The 26,142-nt window shown below is 61.8% G+C and overlaps 1 protein-coding gene and 1 long non-coding RNA gene across 3 annotated transcripts in view; one reads left to right on the top strand and one right to left on the bottom strand.

Annotated features, from left to right (window-relative positions):
• Window positions 1-7,872: 7,872 nt before the first annotated feature.
• Window positions 7,873-26,142, top strand: part of PRRT4 (proline rich transmembrane protein 4) — a 35,179-nt gene continuing 16,909 nt past the window's right edge. Inside the window, exon 1 of one of the 2 annotated variants that reach the window (XM_048821367.2) lies at window positions 7,873-7,971. The gene's annotated coding sequence lies outside the window, so the exon portion shown is untranslated. Of the gene's footprint in view, window positions 7,972-21,182; window positions 21,699-26,142 lie in introns of those variants that run through there. The other variant, XM_075124619.1, reaches the window with a different exon arrangement.
• LOC142070688 (uncharacterized) lies at window positions 14,018-21,081 on the bottom strand. The gene is made up of 3 exons (XR_012666650.1): window positions 20,485-21,081; window positions 16,998-17,262; window positions 14,018-15,277 (listed from the first exon to the last, which is right to left on the bottom strand). It is a non-coding gene; the product is annotated as an uncharacterized LOC142070688 (long non-coding RNA).

Genomic DNA, 26,142 nt, shown 5'->3' with positions numbered 1-26,142 from the left:
AGGGAGAGGGTGTGTCCAGCTCTTCTTCATCTGTGGAGCAGACAGAAGGGGCCTTTCAGCCTGTGATGGCTGAGAATAGTGCAGTTGTCTCAGAGCTGGTTCTGGATTCAGCTAAAGCCCAGGAAGGGAAAGGTCCTAAGTTTGTGTCTGCTCGGGAGAATGGCCCTGTAACTAGGTCGCATCCAGTTAGTGTCTATGTAAAATCCCAGAGCCCAGACAATTCTGGTGCTTGTATTTTGCCTGTTGCTAGTGTGTTGTTGGAAAGGGTGCAGCAACTCTGTCTAATCAGGGTGAGATCCTAGCCAGGGCACAAGGAGAGCAGGAAGGTGATGTGATTGTGTTACCTACTGAGGATGTGGAAACCCGTAGCAAGAAGGAAAAGATTCCTGAACTTGTGTGTGGCAAAGGGAAGGAGAATGCTTCTGACCTTTTATCTAGGAAGTTTGTAAGTTTGCCTGAAAGGGGATTGCGTAGGAATTCACCGGATGGGCCAGAGGTGATTCTGGATGTAAGGGAGACCCAGAAAGAGTCTGTTGTTGCTCAGGAAAGTGTTCCTCTAGAGCAAGCCCTAGGTAAAGAGGGTAAGAGCAGAATTACTGGGAGGGGTGAATTGTTGCATAGAAAAGCCCTAGGGAAAGGAATCCTCATGGAGTCTTTGCAAGCAGTTTACTGCCACTGAAGGGTGTGAAAGTGATTTAATCAAGAAAGTTTCAGTTCCTAACAGCCAGAAATTTTCTGTTGTGAATGGATCCACTGACTGTCCTGTTGAAAGATCCAGTGTGGAGAGCTTTGAGAAGGTCTCAGATGGAGTGAAAGCTGTTAAGAAAGTTAAACAGTCCTCTAACCAAGTGTCTGTGTTTGGCCAGCTTGTTGGGGAGAAGACCCAATCCCAGTTTGACCCCCTGGGGTTTTGGGGTGGCCAAAGGGCACGGGCCGCATAAACCTTCCCACATGCAGCCTGCTAGTGCTATCGACCACCCCCGACCTAAGGGAGGGCGTGAAACTGGAAGGGCCTAGTGTAACCCCTACCAAGGAATGGGAGAGATGCTGGGGCATCCATGGGAACGTTGGTGTCTTCGAACTTCCCCAGGTCACCGGCTAAAGTGACCCCGCTCAGTTCAATCTCGAAGGGGGGAGAGATGTGACGAAGTGGGACTGTTCTTAATGTTCCTCTGAATAGTGTGGGGGTGCCTCAGTTTCTCCTATGAAGTTCTTAAGTATCTAGGTGGTGGGATAAGGGTGTATGATCATTGCAGAGCCCTAGAGGGCATGTGTGTGCAGGGGTCTGGACACAGAGAATGGCCGACACCCTGTTTCCTGGCCACTGATGGCCTGGGCCCTTCCCCCCTGCAAGGTGAGAGCTAAAGGGTTGGAGAAGGAAGGAATCAGGTGACCTCCTGGCCCAGGAAAGGGGAAAGCCCAGAGGAGGAGGGGCTGGAGGGAGTTTCAGTTTGGGGCTGGCTGGGACATGGAGCGAAGGGCAGACGTGGTTGTCTGGCTCACTGCCCTCCCCAAAATGGACCCAGCTGAGGGGTCCTGTTCTTTGCACCTGCAAGCTCTGTTTTAGACCATGTTCCTGTCATCTAATAATCCTCTGTTTTACTGGCTGGCTGAGAGTCACGTCTGACTGTGGAGTTGGGGGGCAGGACCCTCTGGCTTCCCCAGGAGCCCTGCCTGAGCAGACTCGCTGTGGGAAGCACACGGAGGGGCAGGGGATGCTGAATGCTCCGAGGTCAGACCCAGGAAGGGGGAAGCTGTGTGAGCTGCGTGTCCTGAAGACAGGCTGCTCCCAGAAAGGCGACTGCCCCAGAGTCCTGACTGGCTTCATGGGGAGCAGTTCCAGCAATCGCCCAGGGACTCCGTGACAACGAGTTGGCAGGTCTCAGCCATGGTGGCTCCATGTCACACCTGGGCTTCCCCGGGGAGCCGCTGCAGAGGGGGTGCCCTGCTGCAGCGTGTTCCCACCCTGACACCTCCGCCCCCACCACCCCGAGGGGAGCTGCTCCTCTACCGTTCCCGCCTAGGAACATCTCCCCACTCCCCAGGGGCCTCCATTCGGACGTCTCCTTGGAGAGCAGGTGGGGCGCTGGCTGCCCGCAGGAGCTGCCCTGCGCCGTGGGGTGAGGCGCTCCCAGCCCCGCCAGCGCCCCTGTTAAGCGCTGTCAGCCCGAGGGGCGTCCACCTGGGAGACTCCAAGCAGCCACATCCTTCCAGCATGTTGAGGGGCCCGGCTCTGGCCTGGGTACAGCTCATCAGCGAGTTCAGCAGCACTGGCCTAGTTCCCCGCATCCCGCAGCGCCAGTGCGCTCCCAAATCAATGCACATCGACCCTGTGCTCAGAGCCTGAGGGGTCGCTCGCGCTGGCCTGCCGAGAGATGCTCAATCCACACACCGGGCCAGAGTCCTGGGCACCCGCCCAGCTCCCTGCCGGGCCGTGGAGCCACCCTGCGTGACTGCCCAGGAAGGAGTACCGCGGGAAGGGGTCAGAGGGGATCACAAGCTAAATCTGAGTCAACAGTGTAACGCTGTTGCAAAGAAAGGGAACATCCTTCTGGGCTGTATTAGCAGGAGTGTCGTAAGCCAGACACGAGAAGTAATTCTCCCGCTCTGCTCCGCGCTGATTAGACCTCAGCTGGAGCATTGTGCCCAGTTCTGGGCGCCACATTTCAGGAAAGATGGGGACAAATTGGAGAAAGTCCAGAGAAGAGCAACAAAAATGATTGAAGGTCTAGAAAACATGACCTGGGAGGAGACATTGAAAAAACTGGGTTTGTTTAGTCTGGAGAAGAGAAGACGGAGCGGGGAGATGAGAACAGTTTTCAAGTACATAAAAGGTTGTTACAAGGAGGAGGGAGGAAAATGGTTCTCGTTTAACCCCAGAGGGCAGGACAAGAAGCAATGGGCGTAAATTGCAGCAAGGGAGGTTTAGGTTGGACATGAGGAAAAACGTCCCGACTGTCAGGGTGGTCACGCCCTGGGATAAATTGCCCAGGGAGGTGGTGGAATCTCCCTCATTGGAGATGTTTAAGAGCAGGTTGGACAAACGCCTGTCAGGGACGGTCTAGCTAATACTTAGTCCTGCCAGGAGTGCAGGGGACTGGGCTAGATGACCTCTCAAGGGCCTTTCCAGTCCTACGATTCTCTTGAGAAGCACCCCCTGCACCCCCGCCCCATCTGGACCTCTGCCAGGGCTCAGAATTCAGGCCCAGGCCCTGTGCAGTCCGAGCTGCCAGGGTGGGGGTGCATGTGTGACCTGGCAACAGCCCAGGGGAACAGCACCCAGTCCTGCCCATGACAGCACTTGTCTCCTCCAGATCCCTGGGGGCCTGTTTGCCCCCACCCAGCAGCTGGGGCCTGAGTCTGCATACCTCCCCACCCCCAACCTAGGTTCTCACTACCACCGGCCCGGTGGGCATGGACCCCGGACTGCACTCTGCCCTCCTGTCCGCGGGTGGGAGGGGGTGCCCTGGCCTCGTGTCTCTGAAGCTCGGCGTCAGCTTCACTACACGGGGGACTTCAAACCAGTGGGGTTAACGGTGCCGAGCCCAGTGCGGACACATGTGGTTCAACACCTGAAGCCACGCAGGGCAAGTCTGAATCGAATTCAGGGTGTCTACACAGGGGTTTGCTACAACAGTTTTTAAACTGATTTAAAGCTAAACTGGTTCTGCCTTTTCCTGTCCTAAACTGCTGTGTGGTTTTGTGTCCATTGCCACAGGATCACGTCAGTCCCATGCCTCACGGACATGGCGTCCCCCGCCCCCTGCATGTCAATCCCGATTTACACCGGGGCAAGTGAGAGGAGCTGGCCATGTGGGGTTACACCCGATTTACACCAGGGTGAGTGAGAGGATCCAATCCCTTGGAGTTACTCCCAGTTTACACCAGGGTGAGTGAGAGGATCCCCCCCGTGGGGTTACACCCGATTTACACCATGGGTGAGTGAAAGAAGCCTGCCCCATGGGGTTGCACATGATTTACACCAGGGTGAGCGAGAGGAGCTGGGCCCCATTGGATTACTCCTGATTTACACCGGGGCTGAGCAAGGCATCTGGCTCCGTAGGGTTACACCTGATTTAGGCCAGGGCTGAGCGAGGCGTCCGGCTCCATGGGGTTACTCCCCATTTACGCCGGGGCTGAGCAAGGAGTCCGGCTCCATGGGGTTACTCCCGATTTATTCCGGGACCGAGCGTGGCGTCCGGCTCCATGGGGTTACTCCCAATTTAGGCCAGGGCCGAGCAAGGCGTCTGGCTCTGTGGGGTTACTCCAGATTTACACTGGGCCGAGCGAGGCATCCAGCTCCTTGGGGTTACTCCCTATTTAGGCCAGGGCCGAGCGAGGCGTCTGGCTCCGTGGGGTTACTCCAGATTTACACTGGGCCGAGCGAGGCATCCAGCTCCTTGGGGTTACTCCCTATTTAGGCCAGGGCCGAGCGAGGCGTCTGGCTCCGTGGGGTTACTCCAGATTTACACTGGGCCGAGCGAGGCGTCCAGCTCCGTGGGGTTACTTCTGATTTACACTGGGCCGAGCGAGGCATCCGGCCCCCAGGCGAAGGGTCTGTTCCACCAGTGCAGACCTCCTGGAATGCGCTGGGGACACTGGGCTCCCCTCGCAGAGCCGTGGCCGAGCGGCTGCACTAAGCCCATTGCCTTTCCCCCGTGGCCCCTCCCCGCTCGGGGTGCAGCGAGGAGAGAAGGGGCGTCGGGGTGAGAGGAACTTTGGTGCTCCCAGGCTGCCTCTACCCCTCAGCCGGCAGGGGCCGAGGTGCTGGGCTCCTGTTCCCGGCCCTCCTCTGCCTCTCCAGCCCTCGGGGGCACCTGCCCCCCATGCTGACGTGGTTGTGGCTCTTGGGCGGATCCCCAGGGACCCTGCTGCCGTGGCCCCTTGGGGGAGCTGATTTAGCCCCCGCTAGCCCCGCTCAGCCTCTGGTGGGGGCTGTGGCTCCGGCCTGGCAGCAGGCCCGAAGCGAAGCAGCATCTGGCCATTGCTGCCTGTGGCCCTCGGCTGGCATTGGCTGGGAGCAGCTGTCAACCCCCCGGTTGCATTTCCCTCTGCCCCAGCCGCTCCCTGCGCTTCCCCCCAGCGTGTCTTGAGCCCCAGTGGCCTCAGGAGCGTGTCCGGGGGCCCTCTGGGGAGCCCTTCCCCACAAACACAGCACTGCTTGGGTCTGGTGCCTGAACTCTCCGCCCCCTCAAGCCACACTGTGTCCTGAGTCCATGGGGCTCCAGGGTCCTGGCCCAGCTGTTTCCAGCCACAAGGACTTTCAGCCTCTGACAGCCTTTGGGCTAGAGTCAGGAAACACAAGAAAGAACCGAAGTAAAGTTCCCAAGAGAGAGCACGGTGCATCGCCTTGCTCTGTGAACCAACGGGCTGCCGCCCAGTGCCTGGGCAAGGTCCTGGTCCAGTTAGAGGAGTGGCGCACAGCAGAAAAAAGGCATCCCGGGTTCACTGGTGTCAAATATAAAATCTCTCTGCACCCCAGAAATTCTCATCCTGGGGTCTGCGTCCCCTGCACGGCCGCGCTGGCTGCTTGCGCTGCACAGAACAGTGTGTGGGGGGCGAGTCAGAGCAGAGCCCAATGCCCCAGCGTGGCATGAGGGGCGCAGTGCTGCAGAGAGCCAGCTGGGGGGCTCAGGAGGGGGCGCTCTCCCCTCTGACGCCAGTGCCCCAGCTCGGATGAGATGGACAGGCTTGGTCCTTACCCTGGTGGCCATGAATGATCTCCTGGCACGATCTGCAGGCGTCTCTGTGAATTCCCTGGCATCCTAGCCCACTTCCAGCTCCTGCTGCCTCTCCATGTGCCCTGGCGGTTTCCTACTCACACTGTGCCGTGCCATGCCCCAGCCAGAGCTGCATGCAGTGGGAGGGAGCCCGGCACACACGGGGCCAGGGAAAAGAGCCCGTCCTTGGTGCGGCTCCGCTCCTGCCTGCTTGGGCTCCGGGTCGGCTGACTAGCCTGGCCCCTGGCTGGAGGAGAGGCCTGGCTAGCAGGTGGGGATGCCCTGGGTTAACTCTCTCCATTCCAGGGCCCATGGAGACACCCGCTGGTGGTTGTGGCTGAGCAGCCAGTCTGCCAGGGGCCTGTGAGTGTGATCCAGGCAGGGGCTCGGTCCCCTCCCACCAGGCCAGAGATTCCTTTGCCATGAGCAGGTAAATCCCTCCCGGCTGCTGCTGCACTAAACAGAGGCCAGTTCCCTGCTAGATAAGCAGGGAGCTGGGTTAACCCCTCGCAGCCCAGCCCTCCCCACGCACCCTTGGGGAATGTGTGCCTAGGCTAGTAGGAAGGGTGTGGGGCACCCGGGAGGAGGGGGTGTGCTTGTGTGTGTGTGCAGGTGTGCATACGTGTGCGCTGTGCAGTAGGAAAAGAGTGTGAGGTGGGGGTGTGTATGCACAGGGCAGAGTGTGGGGGGGTGCAGTGTGTGGGACAGGGAGCAGTGTGTGTAGTGTGTGGGGGGCAAGGTGTGCGTGTGCAAAGGGTGGGGGTTGCGGTGGGTGGGGGTGTGGTGTAGGCGTGTGTGTGCAGGGTGTGGGTGGGGATAGGCTGTGCACATGGGAGAGCCACAGGGTGGAGTGCGCGCGGTGTGTGTGCACACGTGTGGAGGGTGTGCAGGGCAGTGTGTGGGGTGTAGTGGGTGTGCGTGGTTTAAGGGTAAGGATATGTGGTGTGCAGTCTCTGTGAGGGGCAGGGTATGCAGTCTGCACAGGGCTGTATGCGGTGCATGCTTGGAGATGTGTGCAGTGTGTGTGTCCTGGGCAGGGCAGAGTGGGTTGTGCAGTGTGTGTGTGCACACCCAGGATAGAGGGTGCAGGGGGTGGTGTGCAATATGTGTGTGCAGTGTGTGTGTCCTGGGCAGGGCAGGGAGGGATGTGCAGTGTGTGTGCACAGGGCTGTGAGGGGTGTGTGTGCCCGGGGTGTGTGTGCACAGGGCTGGGGGTGAGCAGGGCTGCACGGGGGGGGGGTGCGCAGGGCTGGGCGGGGGGTGCGTGCCCGGGGTCGGGGGGGGGTGCGCAGGGCTGGGCGGGGGGTGCGTGCCCGGGGTCGGGGGGGGTGCGCAGGGCTGCGCGGGGGGTGCGTGCCCGGGGTCAGGGGGGCTGGGCGGGGGGTGCGTGCCCGGGGTCGGGGGGGTGCGCAGGGCTGGGCGGGGGGTGCGTGCCCGGGGTCGGGGGGGGTGCGTGCCCGGGATCGGGGGTGGGGGTGCGCAGGGCTGCGCGGGGGGGGGTGCGTGCCTGGGGTCGGGAGGGGTGCGCAGGGCTGCGCGGGGGGTGCGTGCCGGGGGTCGGGGGGGTGCGCGGGGGGTGCGTGCCCGGGGTCGGGGGGGGTGCGCAGGACTGCGCGGGGGGTGCGTGCCCGGGGTCGGGGGGTGGGTGTGTGCAGGGCTGCGCGGGGGGTGCGTGCCCGGGGTCGGGGGGGGGTGCGCAGGACTGCGCGGGGGGTGCGTGCCCGGGGTCGGGGGGTGGGTGTGCGCAGGGCTGCGCGGGGGGTGCGTGCCCGGGGTCTGGGGGGGGTGCGCAGGGCTGCGCGGGGGGTGCGTGCCCGGGGTCGGGGGTGGGGGTGGGCAGGGCTGCGCGGGGGGTGCGTGCCCGGGGTCTGGGGGGGGTGCGCAGGGCTGCGCGGGGGGTGCGTGCCCGGGGTCGGGGGGGGGGTGGGCAGGGCTGCGCGGGGGGTGCGTGCCCGGGGTCGGGGTGGGTGTGCGCAGGGCTGCGCGGGGGGTGCGTGCCCGGGGTCGGGGTGGGTGTGCGCAGGGCTGCGCGGGGGGTGCGTGCCCGGGCGCGGGGGCTGCGCGGGGCGGGGCGGGGCGGGGCGCGGGCTGAGCCGAGGCGGCGGCGCGGGGCCGGGGCGCTCGGCGGCCAGTCGCAGGCGGCGGCGGGGAGCGAGCGGCGGCGGCGCGGGGGGCGGAGGCTGGGCTGCTCCGCGCCGGCACAGGCCGGGGTCGCTGCGGGCGGAGGGTCCCTCCCGGGGCCCGGCACACGGTGAGCGCGCGCTGGGACCGGGCTCCGTGCGGGGGTGGGGGCGATCGAGTGACCCCCCAGGACGGGAGGGCGATTCCTCCCCCGCATCTTCGGGGAAAGGGGGCGGCCGGGGCCGGGGCTCGGGGGAACCCACAGCCCGTTCTTGGTATTTCCTGCACGTTCAAGACAGTCATTGCAAAGGGGCGGGGGGGCGTGTGTGAGCGTGAATGTGCACGCGAGTGTGTGTGTGTGAGTGAGTGCACAAGCAAACGTGTGAGTGAGCCGGTGTGTGCAGGTGATAGTAAGAGAGGCTCGAGGGACAGCAGCCGGGGGGGGGCGAGAAAACCAACCCCCAGCCACACTCACGCTCAGTGTCACACAGCCACCGACACACGCGGCCAGTCGCGCACACAGAGCCAGCCTCACAGAGACATGCTCACACCCACACACACGCACAGCTGGGCACCTCAGGACTGTGGGGAGCCGAGGGGACCTTCTGCACAGAGCCAGCCTGGAGCCGTGGATGGACTCAGAGCTCTGACCTGACCCCACCCCCCATCCCGGGGTGGGGGCCAGGCCTGCCCCTTTGCCGAGGGATGTGGGTCCGCTCAGGATCATCGCCCCCCTCCCGTGGTTTTGGACCTCGCCCGTGGCAGCGCTGAGCTGCGCGGGGTCCGGGCTCGCTCCAGCCCTGGGGTCCCCCTGGCGTGACGCAGGGGAGGGGCGCAGGGAAAGGGCTGGCCGGGCGCCTTGGGAAAGCGTGTGACCGTGTGTGGGGGAGAGTGACACGGGGTGTGGGAGGAGGGGTAGCGTGATGCTCTCTGTGTACGTGTGTGACACGGTGTGTGGGGAGGTGTGACACGGTGTGGGTGTGATGCTGTGTGGTGTCACTACCGCTTTGTGACTGGGGGTGTTACGCTGTGTGTGAGTTATGGGGGTGCGCTTTGTGGGGGGTTTACGGGGTGTGTGTGTGTTATGGGGAGGGTGTGACTGGGGGGTGTTACGCTGAGGTGTGTGTGTCACGGGGGTGCGCTGTGGGGGGGTTTACGGTGTGTGTGTGTGTTATGGGGCGGGTGTGACTGGGGGGTGTTACGCTGAGGTGTGTGTGTTACGGGGGTGCGCTGTGTGGGGGGTTTATGGTGTGTGTGTGTGTTATGGGGCGGGTGTGACTGGGGGTGTTACGCTGAGGTGGGGGTGTCACGGGGGTGCGCTGTGGGGGGGTTTACGGTGTGTGTGTGTGTTATGGGGCGGGTGTGACTGGGGGGTGTTACGCTGAGGTGTGTGTGTTACGGGGGTGCGCTGTGTGGGGGGTTTATGGTGTGTGTGTGTGTTATGGGGCGGGTGTGACTGGGGGTGTTACACTGAGGTGGGGGTGTCACGGGGGTGCGTTGTGTGGGGGGTTTGCGGGGTGTGTGTGTTATGGGGCGGGTGTGACTGGGGGGTGTTACGCTGAGGTGTGTGTGTCACGGGGGTGCGTTGTGTGGGGGGTTTACGGGGTGTGTGTGTTATGGGGCGGGTGTGACTGGGGGGTGTTACGCTGAGGTGTGTGTGTCACGGGGGTGCGCTGTGTGTGGGGTTTACGGTGTGTGTGTGTGTGTGTGTTATGGGGCGGGTGTGACTGGGGGTGTTACACTGAGGTGGGGGTGTCACGGGGGTGCGCTGTGGGGGGGGTTTACGGGGTGTGTGTTATGGGGCGGGTGTGACTGGGGGGTGTTACGCTGAGGTGGGGGTGTCACAGGGGTGCGCTGTGTGTGGGGTTTACGGGGTGTGTGTGTGTTATGGGGCGGGTGTGACTGGGGGTGTTACACTGAGGTGGGGGTGTCACGGGGGTGCGCTGTGGGGGGGGTTTACGGGGTGTGTGCGTGTGTATTGTGGGGTGGGTGTGACGGGTGTGCGCACGGGGTGAGAGTGCTTGTGTGCCGGCATGTGCAGGTGTGCAGCACGGTGTGGTGTCAGGCGCGGGGTGTGTGTAAATGCCCCCGTCATGGTGGCTCGGTGCCCGGGACACGCAGGGGGCCTGCAGGGCAGGGGCCGGCAGAGAGAAGCAGGGGGCCCGGTGCCGGCCGGAGGGGCCGCGGGCTGGGCCCTGCGCGCTGCGGGGAGTCTGCACGGCTCTTTCGTGGCTTCCTGCCGGGGCGTCGCTGTCCCGACCGTGGGCCAGCTGGGCCGCTGCGAGGCAGCCATGGTCCCTTGCGGCTCAGGCGGGTGGGGCCAGCCCCCTCCACGGGAGCCCCTGGGTGCCGGGTCCATTTGCTCTCGCGGTCCTGTCCCCCGCCGCTCCCTGGTGTCTGGGTCCCGTCTCTGGCTCTGCTGTGTCCCAGCGTCCCGCTCTCTGGGCTCAGGCATGTGGGGGGGCTTTGTGCCCCCAGGTCCCCCCTGGTTTGGGCTGCTGCTGCTGTCTGGTTGTGCAGGGCCGCAGTGGGGGTGGCTGCAGGCAGGGATGTGTCTGATTTCTTGCGCCCGGAGGCTGGTCCGTTGAGGCTTTAGGGGCTGCTCCCCGAGCACCGCTGGCCTCGGATTTCCTGCTCCGCTGGTTGGGGTGTGGACGCCGGGTGGAGCATCCTGCGGCTCGGGGCCTGGCTGTTGGAGTGGATGCCAAAGGGCCGTGGCCTAGGGGTGTGGCCCTGACATCTTGCACGTCTGCCCCGATCTCCAGCCCAACACAGAGACAGGGGCCAAAGGCGGGTGTGACGGGCACCTGTGCCCATATCTCCAGGTATGCCCCCCAGCCCCTTGCTGGCTCCTGCGTCTCCCTTTGGGCCCCTGTCCTCACCTCGTTTCCCAGCAGCCCCTGGGGTTCTCACCAGAGCATCCGACGTGGCTTCTCGCGGCCCTACAGGCAGCGACTGCCCCCATCCTCGGCATGGAGTTGGCAGGCCAGGGCGCGGGGGCAGCGGGCGGCCCGGGCTGGGCTAGTCTGGGGAGGAGGGAGGGAGGGAGCTAGAGGGTCTGTCTGTGTCCCGCAGCCTCCGTGAGGCGTCTCCCCTGCATGTCACACAGTGGCACCCCTGAACTCGGCCGGTTCCCAGGGCCGAGCCACGGAATCAGGCCCAGGCACTGCCCTGGAAGGACCAGGCCGCACCAGTTGAGCTCACGGGGAGCCTGGGGTCCCCACAGCAGAGCACGCTTTGTTCCTGGCCTGCTGCTTCTTGTTCCTGGCCCACTGAGGCCTTCCCCCCCCCATGAGGGGTCACTAGCATGCACGCCTGTTGCACGTCTGTCGCACACTCTGCGCACAATGGTGCATTGAGCACGCCGTGTAACCGGCAGCGTGTCACAGGGGACCATCGATCAGGCCTTGGGGGATTTGGCCGCAGCAGGCGGACCCTGCCCCCTGCCTCTGACCTACCACGCCCCAACCAAGCATTCCTTCTGCTCCCCACTGTGTCCCCAGCGTCCTCTCCCCACGGTGCCCTGCTGCAGCTGGGGAGCTGGGCAGCGCGCTGCGGCAAACCCTGGGCTTACAGGGCGCCAGGTGCCAGAACCGAGTGGGCTGCTCACGTGTCGCAGGGCAGAGCTGGACCCGACCCGGCTGGGCTGGCAGTATTGCACAAGACCCCGAAGGACAGTGCCAGCCACAGAGATGTGGACAAGGCCGTGGCCAGTGCGGGCAGGACTGGTGTGCGGGCGTGGCTGCCAGGCCAGTCTCCCGGTCCCTCTGCTCATCTGATGCCACTCATTGGCTGTAGCACAAGGAGGGGCAGGGATGGGGGGAGTCCCATAGGGCAGCCGAGAGGGGCTGGGGCTTGGGAGGAGTCTGTGCAGTACAGGGGGGCTGAGGTTTGTGGGGGGGGTCCTGAGGGGCACAGGGAATGGCCGGCATTTGGGGGAATTTGTGGGGCATGGGGGGGGCTTGGAGCTTGGGGGGGGTCTGTGGAGCACTGGGGGCTGGGTCTCCTCCCGCGCTGTCCAGTGTCCGGACTCCGGTTCCTGCCCGTGGGCTCCTGTCACTCTGCGGCCCTACCCTGACTGCGGGGCAGCGTCTCGCAGGGCTGCGTCTGTACCCGCGCACCCCCCCCGATGGGTTGCAGCCCAGCCTAGTGTCCCCGAGTGCTGTGTGCCCGGTGGGTCCCTGCGGCCGGCCGGGATGGCAGGCTGACCGTCCCCGCTGCGCTGCACCCCGAGTCGCTGCCCGTAGAGGGGTCAGGCTGCACTGGGCCCTGTCATGTCCCATCTGTCCACGCCGAGGCGCCGGGAGGCAGCTGCCGTCTGACTGCTCGTGATGGGACGCCGCTGAGACAGGGCCTGTCACAAAGATTGGGGCCGCACCCCTGCATGCTGATCCCGTCGGAGCGGAGGGCAGCAGCCTGGGCGCGGTGCCAGGAACGAACATATCCCGCCGTGGGGAGAGGCACCTGCTGACCCCCAGCCTGGCGGGCCCTAGACTTGGGAGAGCGAGGCAAACGGGCACCTCGTGGCTCTGTCTGGGGCAGGCCTGCCCCCGCCCCCCTGGCTGGGGTCGCACATCGCGTTGAGGGTTGAGCCCCGGGCACCGTTCTCCCTCTCGCTGCCGCTGTGTCTGGGGAGAGCCTGGCTCGGCTGGGCAGGGTCATGGGGGGGTCTCTGCAGGTGCCATCGCTCCGCGCAGAGGTCTGGAGCCGCCGGCGGGTGGCTGTTGCTGATTTCTCTTCCTCCGCGCCCCCTGGCTGCAGGGTCGCTTGGCCACCGGCTCGAGCACGGCGGGGCTGGGGGAGGCAGCGGCTGTGTTGGCGGGGAGGTCGGTTTCGGGGGACAGACAGCAGCCCCAAGGGGTCTGTGCACCTGGCTCACCCTGCACTGGGTGACACAGGCACCAGAACGTGGACACCCCAGGACTGCTGGGGCTGCAGCCCCCCTCTGAGTGCTGGGGGCCCCTCGCAAGGTCAGCCTCGCTTGCCACCACCCCATTCGCGCTCTGCAGAGGATGCCGGGCTGGAGGAGCCCAGAGGGGCAGCGCTGGGTTCCACCCTGGGCAGTCGGCTCCAGGCAAGGACGGAGGCTCGGCTCCACGGAGTTCCCGTGAGACCCACCAGTTGGGGGTGGGTGCAGGGGGAGGGCGTCCACTGCAAGCAGGAGGCTAAGAGGGCTGGGTGAATGTGAGGCAGACACGCGTGTGCATACACCATGTACCCACCCAGACACGTCCACCGTGTGCACGCATCCACACAGACACGCCCACCACATGCATGCACACACCCAGACACACCCACCGCGTGCACACACCCAGACACACTCACCGCGTGCACACACACACACGCATGCACATGTAAGGAGACTGTTGCCCCCTTACTAACATTCAGTGGGGGTGTTTTGGTTGGCTAGCTCCCAGTACTCAAAGGGGAAGGGTCTATGGGAAATCAGGACCCTGAGACTGATAGACCCCAGGAACAATGGGGAGAGGCTCCAGGTCAGCCTGAATGACAGGATGTGACGATGTGGGACTGTTCTTAATGTTTTCTCTGAATATTGTGGGGGTGCCTCAGTTTCCCCTAGGCAGTTCTTAAGTATCCAAGTGGTGGGATAAGGGTGTATGATCATTGCAGAGCCCTAGAGGGCAGGTGTGTGCAGGTGTCTGGACATAGAGAATGACCGACACCCTGTTTCCTGGCACCTGATGGCCTGGGCCCTCCCCCCCCCTGCAAGGTGAGAGCTGAAGGGTTGGAGAACAAAGGAATCAGGTGACCTCCAGGCCCGGGAAAGGGACAAAGCCCAGAGGAGGAGGGGCTGGAGGGAGTTTCAGTTTGGGGCTGGCTGGGACATGGAGTGAAGGGCAGACGGGGTTGTCTGGCTCACTGACCCCCAAAATGGACCCAGCTGTGGGGTCCTGTTCTCTGCACCTACAAACTCTGTGTTAGACCATGTTCCTGTCGTCTAATAAGCCTCTGTTTTCCTGGCTGGCTGAGAGTCACGACTGACTGCGGAGTTGGGGTGCGGGACCCTCTGGCTCCCCCAGGACCTGCCTGAGCGGACTCGCTGGGGGAAGCGCACGGAGGGGCAGAGGATGTTGAATGCTCCGAGGTCAGACCCAGGAAGGGGGAAGCCGTGTGAGCTGTGTGTCCTGCAGACAGGCTGCTCACAGAAAGGCGACTGCCCCAGAGTCCTGCCTGGCTTCATGGGGAGCTGTTCCAGAGCATTGCCTGGGGACTCTGTGACACAGGGCGGGCCGGCTAATCAGGGAGTCAGGAGGCCGGGGGGGGCCTCCTCCGTGTGAGCTGGAATTGCCTGGGTCAGACAGAGTGGGGCCGAGCTAAGGAGAAAGCAGGGGCCCGAGCTGAGCTGGGGAGCAGAGCTGCAGCCCCAAAGCCAGAGGCACGGCCCAGAGAGAGCAGACCTGTCCTGGGAGCAGAGCTGCAGCAACCAGAGCCAGAGGGGCCAGAGAAGCAGCCCAGGGAGCTGGAGGCAGAGCAGTAGCCGTGCAGAGACCGAGTGGTGGGGCTGGGGCTGGAGCTGTCCGGAGCTGGGTGCGGTGAGCAGCTGGGAAGAGCGAGGGGGACCTTGGGCAGTGGGCCCAGCACAGGGAGACGCCTCAGCAAAGGGGCTCTGCAGGCCAGGCTTGGATCGTAACCCCGCCAGGGCGGGGGCGACACTGGGCAGAAGGGTCCTGCCACCTAGAGCCTGAGAGCGTGCGGCCACCACCAGAGCGAGTGTCCGACCCACAGCCTCCCTGCAGCACGGCCAGGGCTGGAGCAGGGGGTCTGGGACTTACCAGGAGCAGACTGTGAACGGCCCTGACGTTCCAGAGACACTGTTTGTGACATTCCCTGCCACAGAGCGGGCTGATGTGTTTCCTTTAACCTTTCCCATTTTCCCTTACTCTTTTTAAAATTAATTGTTGATTAAATAACTTGCATTTGCTTCAAATTGTATGTAATGGTCAGTGGGTCAGAGAAGTGCCCAGTGCAGAGAGAGTACCCCAGAGTGGGGACACCCTAGCCCCTGTCCTAGGTGACCGCAGCAGGGTTGGGGGTCAAGCCCCCCAGGAATCCTGGGCCCAGCCTTGTTGGGGTTACAAGGACTCTGCCAGACAGGAGAATGGAAGGGGAGTCCTCAAGGGCAGGGAGGCCACTGGGTAAAGGAAGTGGGAGCGAGGACTCAGATCCTTTCACTAGCCCACTTCACTGGGGTAGGTCAGAAGCCAGGAAAGTTCCCCACAAGAGCGGGACTATTCCCCCGCTTACATAACTGGTGTCACGAACAGGATCCTTTCCACAGGGTCCACCCCACTGGTTTACTGGTTGAGTTCTGACAGCGCTGTCCGGGCCTGGTCCAGACCCGACCATGGCTGGAATTGAAGAACGACGGGCCCAGCAGCGCGGATTGTCAGACCAAGCTGAGGCTTTACAACAAGCTAGAACAGAACAGAGAGACACCTTATCACTGGCGAAGGGGTTAATAGACCGACAGATAGCAGGAGCTAACAAACCCCCTACACGCACGGCTGTGCTCAGAGGTGCAGAGATTGGGCTGGGCTGGGCTTGGTTTCGACCCCTCTCTGTCTGCTGAGGTGACCTGTCACATCCCCCTGCATCAAGAGTGAGTTCAGGGCGCCCTGAGGGGGAGTCGCTGTTCTAGGCCTTGTCACAAACTTGTCAACACACTTGGATCCGGACTTGCAGCTTCCCTGCTATTCCTGTCCCTCCCCACAGCGCTCCACTACCCCCAATCCCCATCAACACCCCCGCCCCCCCAGCTATCGCAGCCCTGAGCTCCCGACCCAGCTCTGCCAGAGCCCCTCACACCCTACCTGCAGCCCCCTGCACCCTGTCACAGAGTCCCCGGGCGCTGCTCTGGAACGGCTCCCCATGAAGCCAGGCAGGACTCTGGGGCAGTCTCCTTCCTGTGAGCAGCCTGTCTGCAGGACACACAGCTCACCTGGCTTCCCCCTTCCTGGGTCTGACCTCGGAGCATTCAGCATCCTCTGCCCCTCCGTGCACTTCCCCCCAGTGAGTTGTGCTTGGAGACAGGGAAGCTCCATCCATAGGCAAGTCAATACCCCTGACAGACACAGGCAGGTTTCCTTCACTGTCCCACTTCTTCACCCAGCTAACAGGTAAGGTCCAGGGACACTCATCTGCCACTCTCCTCGCCTTCCCACCCTGCTGACTAGACACAGCCATCAGCTCACAAGGCTGCCTAGGCTCATCCAGACTTTCCTTACCAAGCACCTTGCCACTCCCCACAGATCCCCTGCCCTGCCTGTGTCTGCCCCCACTCAGCTGGGGTCTCAGCTCCCACTGTGCTCAGCACTGCCCTTGCTGTCCCAGTGGGGTAGGCAGCGAGCTCCCTGCTTTCCTCACTGCATCAGAGCCAGCGTGAGCCCCCCTCTCCTGTGTGCAAGGGGGGCGGGGAGCCCCAGGGGTCTGGTCACAGGCAGGCAGGTAGCCTGAGCCCAGCAGCTCCTCCCTGCTGCCAGCCAGGTCATCTGCATTTTCACTGACCATTTCCCTCTCCACGGATTGGTTCCCTGGATTCAGATTCAAACCTGGAGCAGGGCCTGGATCCTGTTCCAAAGAGACACAGTCACCCCACAACAGGGTCTCGCAGCTGGTGTCCTGGAGAACCCCAACGACCAGCCAGCCCGACCCCTCCTGGGTCTGCACAGGGATCTGGGCTATAGGCAGGGCGAGGGGCTTCGTCCCTGGGACCCTCACTCAGCTCACCCAGCCCCTCAGCATCTGAGGCTGCACCACCCAGGGCCTGACACCAGTTCTCTCTGTCCCAGGATCTCGCCACCCCAGGAATGTCTCCCCGTTGACCATCACCTTCTGCTCCCACTGGGGGTCCGAGGGGCCTGGCCCCAGGAGACTCCACACAGACATATAGGTTGGGACCAGGAGTGGGAGCCTGTCCACCTCCCCACCCATCTGGCTGACGGAGTCTATGGCCTTGGGACCCAACAAAGGAGCTAGACACCGGGGCTTTTCCGCAGGGTCCCCCTGGTTCAAATCGCCAGCGTGCTCAAAGGCAGTGAGGTGGGCATCCACATCCCCCCCCTCCTTAACCAGGGGCAGCAGTTTAGTCTCGAGGTTCCTTGCGGAACTGGCCCCCTGGGGTCTCTCCCCACTCACCCCTGGGAGGTCCCCTATGCCTCTCCGCCCCACCACCGCCAGTTCATGATGCTGCTGCTTCTGCAGCTCTTTCTTGGGCTCTCGCTGTCTCCCACAGTCCTCTGGCTCTCTTGCACTCAGCTCCAATCCCGTCCGTCTCTGATCCCCGGATGGGGAACCCGATCGTGAAGACCCTCGTCTGGTCGGGAACAGGAGACTTGGGGATGCCTGGCTACCACTTCCGCTGCTCCCAGATCCTGCGATAGCCCCATTTGGGGTCAGAAATCTGCTCCTTAGAATGGTTATCCTCCTCCAGCTGCACGATTAACTCTGCTTTGGTGAACTTTCCAATGCTCAACCCTCTCTTTTTGCACAGGGTTACAATGTCCTTCTTCAGGAGACAGTGACAGGCCATCACTCCGCTCCTCCCAAGTTGTTGTGGACTCACAGGCCTGTGTGTTCTCAGCTCCCCACGGTTTCCAGGGAGAACCCCTAGTGTGCCAGCCCTTCTCGAGGTCACCCCCTCTTTGCCAGGGTCGAGCTGCAGACTCCTGTCACGGAGTCCCTGGGCGATGCTCTGGAACTGCTCCCCATGAAGTCAGTCAGGACTCTGGGGTAGTCGCCTTTCTGTGAGCAGCCTGTCTTCAGGACACACAGCTCACACAGCTTCCACCTTCCTGGGTCTGACCTCGGAGCATTCAGCATCCTCTGCCTCTCCGTGCGCTTCCCACAGCCAGTCCGCTCAGGCGGGGCTCCTGGGGAAGCCAGAGGGTCCTGCACCCCAACTTCGCAGTCAGACGTGACTCTCAGCCAGCCAGTAAAACAGAAGGTTTATTAGACTACAGGAACATGGTCTAAAACAGAGCTTGCAGGTGCAGAGAACGGGACCCCTCAGCTGGGTCCATTCTGGGGGGCAGTGAGCCAGACAACCACGTCTGCACTTCACTCCATGTCCCAGCCAGCCCCAAACTGAAAAACCCTCCAGCCCCTCCTCCTCTGGGCTTTGTTCCTTTCCCGGGCCAGTAGGTCACCTGATTCCTTTGTTCTCCAACCCTTCAGCTCTCACCTTGCAGGGGGGGAAGGGCCCAGGCCATCAGTTGCCAGGAAACAGGGTGTCGGCCATTCTCTGTGTCCAGACTCCTGCACACACATGCCCTCTAGGGCACTGCAATGATCATACACCCTTACCCCACCACCTAGATACTTAAGAACTGCCTAGGGGAAACTGAGGCACCCCCACACTATTCAGAGGAAACATTAAGAACAGTCCCACTTCGTCACATCTCTCCCCCCTTCGAGATCGAACTGAGCGGGGTCACTTTAGCCGGTGACCTGGGGAAGTTCGAAGCCACCAACGTTCCCATGGATGCCCCAGCATCTCTCCCATTCCTTGGTAGGAGTTACACCAGGCCCTTCCAGTTTCACGCCCTCCCTTAGATCAGGGGTGGTCGATAGCACTCGCAGGCCGCATGTGGGAAGGTTTATGCAGCCCATGCCCTTTGGCCACCCCAAGAATGTCTCCCCATTGACCATCACCTTCTACTCCCACTGGAGGTCCGGGGGGCCTGGCCCCAGGAAACTCCACACAGACATATAGGTTGGGGTCAGGAGTGGGAGCCTGTCCACATCCCCAACCACCTGGCTGACGGAGTCTATGGCCTTGGGACCCAGCAAGGGAGCTAGACACCGGGGCTTTTCCGCAGGGTCCCCTTGGTTCAAATCGCCAGCCTGCTCAAAGGCAGTGAGGTGGGCATCCACACCCCCCCCCTCCTTAACCAGGGGCAGCAATTTAGTCTCGAGGTTCCCTGCGGAACTGGCCCCCCGGGATCTATCCCCACTCACCCCGGGGAGGTCCCCTAGGCCTCTCCGCCCCACCACCGCCAGTTCATGCTGCTGCTGCTTCTGCAGCTCTTTCTCGGGCTCTCGCTGTCTCCCACGGTCCTCTTGCTCTCTCAGACTCAGCTGCAATCCCGTCCGTCTTGATCCCCCGATGGGGAACCCGATCATGAAGACCCTCGTCTGGTCGGGGACAGGAGTCTTGGCGATGCCTGGCTCCCGCTTCAGCTGCTCCCAGATCCTGCTATAGCCCCAGTTGGGGTCAGGAATCTGTTCCTTAGAGCGGTCATCCTCCTCCAGCTGCACGATTAACTCTGCTTTGGTGAACTTTCCAATGCTCAACCCTCTCTTTCTGCACAGGGTTACAATGTCCTTCTTAAGGAGACGGTGACAGGCCATCACTCCGCTCCTCCCAAGTTGTTGTGGACTCACAGGCCCGTGTGTTCTCAGCTCCCCACGGTTTCCAGGGAGAACCCCTAGTGTGCCAGCCCTTCTCAAGGTCACCACCTCTTTGCCAGGGTCGAGCTGCAGACTCCTCCGCCCCTGAGACTGCTCACTGCAGTCCCCAGGGGGACCCCATTACTGCACAGTACTTCTCGCTGGTCACACACTCCCAGGGGTTAACCGCCCCCCGAAACCGCTCCTCTCTGAGCCTTCAGCAGGCCTGGTCCTCGGCAATCCCCCTTCGTGTTACTGCTCCCCAGTCACTTACTGCAGGAAGCGCCATCCACGGGGTGCAGTAGATCCCACCGCTGCCACCAGTTGTCACGGAGTTCCTGGGCGATGCTCTGGAACTGCTCCCCATGAAGTCAGTCAGGACTCTGGGGTAGTCGCCTTTCTGTGAGCAGCCTGTCTTCAGGACACACAGCTCACACAGCTTCCACCTTCCTGGGTCTGACCTCGGAGCATTCAGCATCCTCTGCCTCTCCGTGCGCTTCCCACAGCCAGTCCGCTCAGGCGGGGCTCCTGGGGAAGCCAGAGGGTCCTGCACCCCAACTTCGCAGTCAGACGTGACTCTCAGCCAGCCAGTAAAACAGAAGGTTTATTAGACTACAGGAACATGGTCTAAAACAGAGCTTGCAGGTGCAGAGAACGGGACCCCTCAGCTGGGTCCATTCTGGGGGGCAGTGAGCCAGACAACCACGTCTGCACTTCACTCCATGTCCCAGCCAGCCCCAAACTGAAAAACCCTCCAGCCCCTCCTCCTCTGGGCTTTGTTCCTTTCCCGGGCCAGTAGGTCACCTGATTCCTTTGTTCTCCAACCCTTCAGCTCTCACCTTGCAGGGGAGGAAGGGCCCAGGCCATCAGTTGCCAGGAAACAGGGTGTCGGCCATTCTCTGTGTCCAGACTCCTGCACACACATGCCCTCTAGGGCACTGCAATGATCATACACCCTTACCCCACCACCTAGATACTTAAGAACTGCCTAGGGGAAACTGAGGCACCCCCACACTATTCAGAGGAAACATTAAGAACAGTCCCACTTCGTCACAACTCCTCTACCCCTGGGACCGCTCGCTGCAATCCCCAGGGGACCCTGTTACTGCGAAAGTCCTTCTCTGGTCACACACTCCCAGGGGTTAACAGCCCCCTGAAACCGTCTCTCTCTGAATCTTCAGCACGCCTGGTACCCGTCAATCCCCCTTCGTTTTACTGCTCCCCAGTCACTTACTGCAGGAAGCGCTGTCCACGGGGTGCAGTACATCCCACCGCTGCCACCAGTTGTCACGGAGTCCCCGGGCGATGCTCTGGAACTGCTCCCTGTGAAGCCAGGCAGGACTCTGGGGAAGTCTCCTTTCTGGGAGCAGCCTGTCTGCAGGACACACAGCTCACCCGGCTTCCACCTTTCTGGGTCTGACCTCGGAGCATTCAGCATCCTCTGCCCCTCTGTGCGCTTCGCACAGCGAGTCCGCTCAGGCAGGGCTCCTGGGGAAGCCATAGGGTCCTGCACCCCAACTTCGCAGACAGTCGTGACTCTCAGCCAGCCAGTAAAACAGAAGGTTTATTAGACGACAGGAACATGGTCTAAAACAGAGCTTGTAGGTGCAAAGAACAGGAAGCCTCAGCTGGGTCCATTTTGGGGGGCAGTGAGCCAGACAACCAGGTCTGCACTTCACTCCATGTCCCAGCCAGCCCCAAACTGAAACTCCCTCCAGCCCCTCCTCCTCTGGGCTTTCCCCTTTCCTGGGCCAGGAGGTCACCTGATTCCTTTGTTCTCCAACCCTTTAGCTCTCACCTTGCAGGGGGGAAGGGCCCAGGCCATCAGTTGCCAGGAAACGGGGTGTCGCCCATTGTCTGTGTCCAGACCGCTGCACACACCTGACCGCTAGGGCTCTGCAGTGATCATACACCCTTACCCCACCCCCTAGATACTTAAGAACTGCATAGGGGGAAACTGAGGCACCCCCACAATATTCAGAGGAAACATTAAGAACAGTCCCACTTCGTCACACACCCCACCAATGCACTTCATTGTTCTGCCTTTCCCTTGAGCCACGCTGGCTGTAGGGTTACCTACATGGCCTGGCCGTTTTTTTTATGGATTTGCCAGTTGCCTGAAAAAAAAATTAATCTGCCAGATTTTTTTCCTGTGGGTCTAAAGATTTGCGTTATGCTCATGATACGCTGGGGCCGCGAACGGTGAAAGTTTCGTGCCCGGCGAAAGATGCTGTGATGTTGCCATTAAAAGTAAGAACTGGCTGGAAAGGGCAAAATCAAACAACAGCTACGAATTCAGGAACTAGACTCCGTGGATTTTCTTTGGGAGCATTTTGGAACTTTCTATGTATTCACGTCTCTAGTTAAGACACAGGGTCAGTGCAGGTTGGGAAAAGAGACTTTCTGTGCAGACGGACACAAACAAAGCTGCTTGGAGAGGCACCCAAGGTAAGAGAATGGCGTTATCGATCATATCTGTGTATCTCCATGTGCTCTCTCCCGAGAGAAGTGGCTGTTGAAGGGGGGGAGGCCTGAAGAGTTGCCTTGTGGCTGGGGTTGCGGTGGGCTCGCCTGGGCGGGGGTGCTGGTTTATTTGCATTTCAAAGGTGGTAACTCTTGCTGGCTCTGGTTCCTTTGGCTTCTCCCAGTGTGGGGGCTGCCACAGAGGGCTACAGACCCTGGCTGGTGCTGGCAGGGTGCCCCCACCCCACCCCCATAGCTCGGCTGGAGACCCAGCTTCCTCTGTGCCAAGAACAGCACCTTGGTTTGCGTTTATTTCCCTGTGATTCTGCACTATCCCGTGATAAACAATGGTGGAGCACAGGGGGAGCGAACGCTGCTCCCTGGGAATGAGAGCACAGAGCCTCCGGGCCCACCTGTTGCCCACCATCCCAGCCGCTGGGTGCCCTGGGGCTGGCCTAGTTGGAGAGGCCAGGGTGGAGGTCCTGCTGTGTTCGCGCTGCCTGGTTCCTCTGGGCCGACCCATCCTGAGTGGGACTGGCCCACTCAGGGCTGTTCTCCCAGGATGGCCGGAGGACACAAGCTTCCCCACCCCCCAGAAACCCAGTGAATGCTGAACGCCCCAGCACGCGGCTTGCTGGCCGGGGGGCCCAGGGCCCTAGCTCCGTTGGAGCCTGACTCAGCTGCACCAGGGTCTCTCCCACACTGGGGCTGGGCTCCGTGCCCCCAGCTGCTGCTGTTCCATGGAGAGCCTCGCAATGTCTGGTCTCCCATAAACCCCAGTCCCCCGCGGCAGGGCATTTGTGAGACTCTCGGCTCCCAGTCTGGGAGATAAGCTGGAAAACGGGACCCCAGTCCCAGCATTTCAGGGTCTGGGGCAAAGGGGAGACTCAGCGTTGCCCCTGGTTTCTGGGCATGGGGGGCTGGCAAGGCAGAGATTCATTACAGTCAACCTTGGAATTTAGGGCTTGAACCTGGGGGACTGGCAGATGCCCTGGAAATCAGGGCATGTCCAGAGTTGCTCAGAGCTGCTGCAGTGCAACAAGCTCCGGGGGTTCTTCATCCCAGCACCCCCCTCTCTGGAGACCTGCAAGGGGCTGGGGGGAGCCCAGGAGTCAGTGTCCAGCGCCTGGCACATGGGACTGCTGGGATAATCCCCACGCCCCCAGTGCCAGGGTGGGTGCACTACCAGGGGCTGGCCTTTGATGGGCTTCCGTGCAACGAAATGGGCTGGCATGCGTGTGGGTGTGCACACATGCCCACACGCCCACCCTGCTGCCCTCAGCTGGGTGGAACAGCCCCAGAGCTGTTCAGGGCTGCCCCCGCCTGCTGCTAGGGAAAATGGGACACTGCACGGGGCCGGCCTGTGCCCCCCTGTGCGAGCCCAACCTCCCTGCTGCCTGCCTGCACACGGGGCCAGCCTGACGCCCCTTCTACACCCCCCCACTGGCTGCGCATGGCTGTCCTAGGCCAAGCCACTCTCCTTAGCCCTCCCTTCCATGCAGGGCAGATGTTGCCACTTGCCCCCCTCCCCGGCACGTTCCCGTGAGGGTTTTTTGGCAAAACTGATGATCAGCTGGCAAGAGAAAACGGGACAAATGCCCAGCTTTGCCAAAAAAACGTCGGGACGCCCTGGACAGGGCTTAGAAAAGGGACTATCCCAGCCAAAACGGTGCGTATGGTCACCCTACCCGCTGCGCTTTGCACCCATTCACAGGAGCCAGCCCCCTTCTCTGGTGAAGCAACTGCTGTCGCTCCCTGGCCCTGCACCCAGCGCCAGGGGCTGGTTGCCTGGTGGCCAGGCTCTGTTGCCCGCCCGTGGCTGTGGGCACAGGTGCTTCGGGGAACAGCAGTGGGCTGTCATGTGTGTGGGGGTCACAGACCTGCAGGGCAGGGAGGCTGCATTCCTGGATGCTGTTCCCCGTGCTGTCTGTGTGTGGGGAGGTCCAGGCCATGGGGCAGGATCGGGGAAGGGAGGCAGGCGGGTTCCCTGCTGCTGGAAGGGTCTCTCTGCTGCTGCAGTGACCGAGACAGGGGGAAGGGGGGGTCACGCTGGCCCCCTGCAGGGCCTTGGCTTCCCCTTAGCTCCTGCCCTGGGTGAGCTCATGTGACAGCCGCTGTCCCCTCCCCAGGGACTCAGGAATGGCCCAGCGCTTGCCAGCCTTCCCCTCGGGCACCGCAGCCCTGCTGCAGAGATCGGGCACCGCCTCGGGGAGGAAGGGCGGCAGCTGCAGCGATTGGGGGCAGGGAATGCTGTGGGCACTGTGTGCCGTGGGGTAGCCCTGCCAATCCCCGGATCGAGAGAGACAAGGTGGGGGAGGTGATGGCTAATGAGCGAGAGGAGGCTGGGAGCTGCACAGAGCTGCCCTTCGGGTCTGGGCTCTTCTCAGCAGAAGGGGTGAGCACTTCCCCAGGGCGCTGCTCTCTGCGGCCACGCACACGGACGGACACACAGCGACACACGGGTGGACAGGGGCACACGCGGATGGACACACACTCTGGGAAGGACTCTGTCATCATCTGTCTCTAGCTGCGAAATGGAGCGGCTCTGGTTTGGGTGCCTGGCAGCAGCCCAGCCCCCCACAGGCTTGGAGCCACTTGGCAGAGCTGGGTGAATGCCGGGCTCAGGGTGGCATGATGATGGGCAGCACTTGCGGAGCGGCTAAGGAGGTGGCGGAGGGGTGCAGGAGGCAGATCCTGGGGTTAGACAGAGGGGCGGGGGGTAGGCTGGAGGCCTGGAGCTGCGGGATAGTGACACTTGCAGCTGTATTTCTGTTGAAAGCTGAATTTTTTATGTTCTGTAACATCCGCCTGTGTCCTCTGATCAGCCTGAAAATTGGTGGAGCAGCTCAGGGGCTGCCGGGGAGCTTGTGGTGAAAAATTGGGGTCGTTTGGTCAAGGAATTCCTAAGATGCAGCCCCCACGAGTGAAAATCTCCAACTTGACTATAATGCTTTGTTCGTAGATTCATAGCGGTTAAGGCCAGAAGGGAGCTGTCACGGGGTCCCCGGGCGATGCTCTGGAACTGCTCCCCATGAAGCCAGTCAGGACTCTGGGGCAGTCTCCTTTCTGGGAGCAGCCTGTCTGCAGGACACACAGCTCACACAGCTTCCACCTTCCTGGGTCTGACCTCGGAGCATTCAGCATCCTCTGCCCCTCTGTGCGCTTCCCCCAGCGAGTCCGCCCAGGTGGGGTCCTGGGGAAGCCAGAGGGTCCTGCCCCCCAACTCCGCAGTCAGACATGACTCTCAGCCAGCCAGTAAAACAGAAGTTTATTAGATGACAGGAACATGGTCTAAAACAGAGTTTGCAGGTGCAGCGAACAGGACCCCTCAGCTGGGTCCATTTTGGGGGGCAGTGAGCCAGACAACCCCGTCTGCACTTCACTCCATTTCCCGGCCAGCCCCAAACTGAAACTCCCTCCAGCCCCTCTCCCTCTGGGCTTTGTTCCTTTCCCGGGCCAGGAGGGCACCTGATTCCTTTGTTCTCCAGCCCTTTAGCTCTCACCTTGAAGGAGGGAAGGGCCCAGGCCATCAGTGGCCAGGAAACAGGGTGTTGGCCATTCTCTGTGTCCAGACCCCTGCACACACCTGCCCTCTAGGGCTCTGCAAGGATCATACACCCTTACCCCACCACCTAGATACTTAAGAACTGCCTAGGGGAAACTGAGGCACCCCCACATGATTCAGAGGAACCATTAAGAACAGTCCCACTTCGTCACAGGAGCATTGGATCCACTAGTCTGAGTTGCATGTCACAGGCCGTCCCGTTCCATCCTGGTAGCCCTGCATTGAGCCTAACCATTCGTGTTGGGCTAATGCATCGTCCGAAAGGCACGATTTGGATTTGAAGTACTGAGGGGATGGAGACGCCACATCTTCTGAACTTGTCCGGCTTCAGCTTCCAGCTGCTGGTTCTTATTCGACCCTTCTCCGCTAGCTTACAGAGCCTGCTGGGGCTGGGCATCTTGTCCCCGGGGAGAGACTCACGCACCACGTCATCAGCTTGCCTCTCAATCCCTTTTGTATTGAGCTCTGTTGGTCTCGACCTGTCTGGCTTTTTCTCCAGCCCGCAGCTCGTTATTGTGGCTCTTTTCTGCACCCTTTGCAATTATCCTTTAAAAATGTCCTGCTCCCCAGAACCAGACGCAGGATCCTGCAGCGGCTTCACCAGTGCCGCGTAGAGAGAGAAGATCGCCTGCCTGCTCCTCCTCACCGCTCCTGGGTACAGGCGTCCTCGGGCCACGTTAGCCCTTTCTGCCACTGTTTTGCTCTGAGGGCTCACGTTGAATTGTCTGTCTGCTGTGACCACTAAATCCTCTTCAGAGTCTCTGCTCTCCACAACACAGCCCCCCATGCTGTGGGTGTGGCCGGCAGCCCTGGGTCCTAGATGTATGAGTTTGCATTTGGCTGCATTAAAACCCATTTTGTTTG

The sequence above is a fragment of the Caretta caretta genome, chromosome 1 (assembly GCF_965140235.1).
Source record: "Caretta caretta isolate rCarCar2 chromosome 1, rCarCar1.hap1, whole genome shotgun sequence".
Classification (NCBI taxonomy): Eukaryota; Metazoa; Chordata; order Testudines; family Cheloniidae; genus Caretta; species Caretta caretta.
Note: the sequence above shows the minus strand (reverse complement) of the source record. Positions and strands in the feature narration are given on the sequence as shown.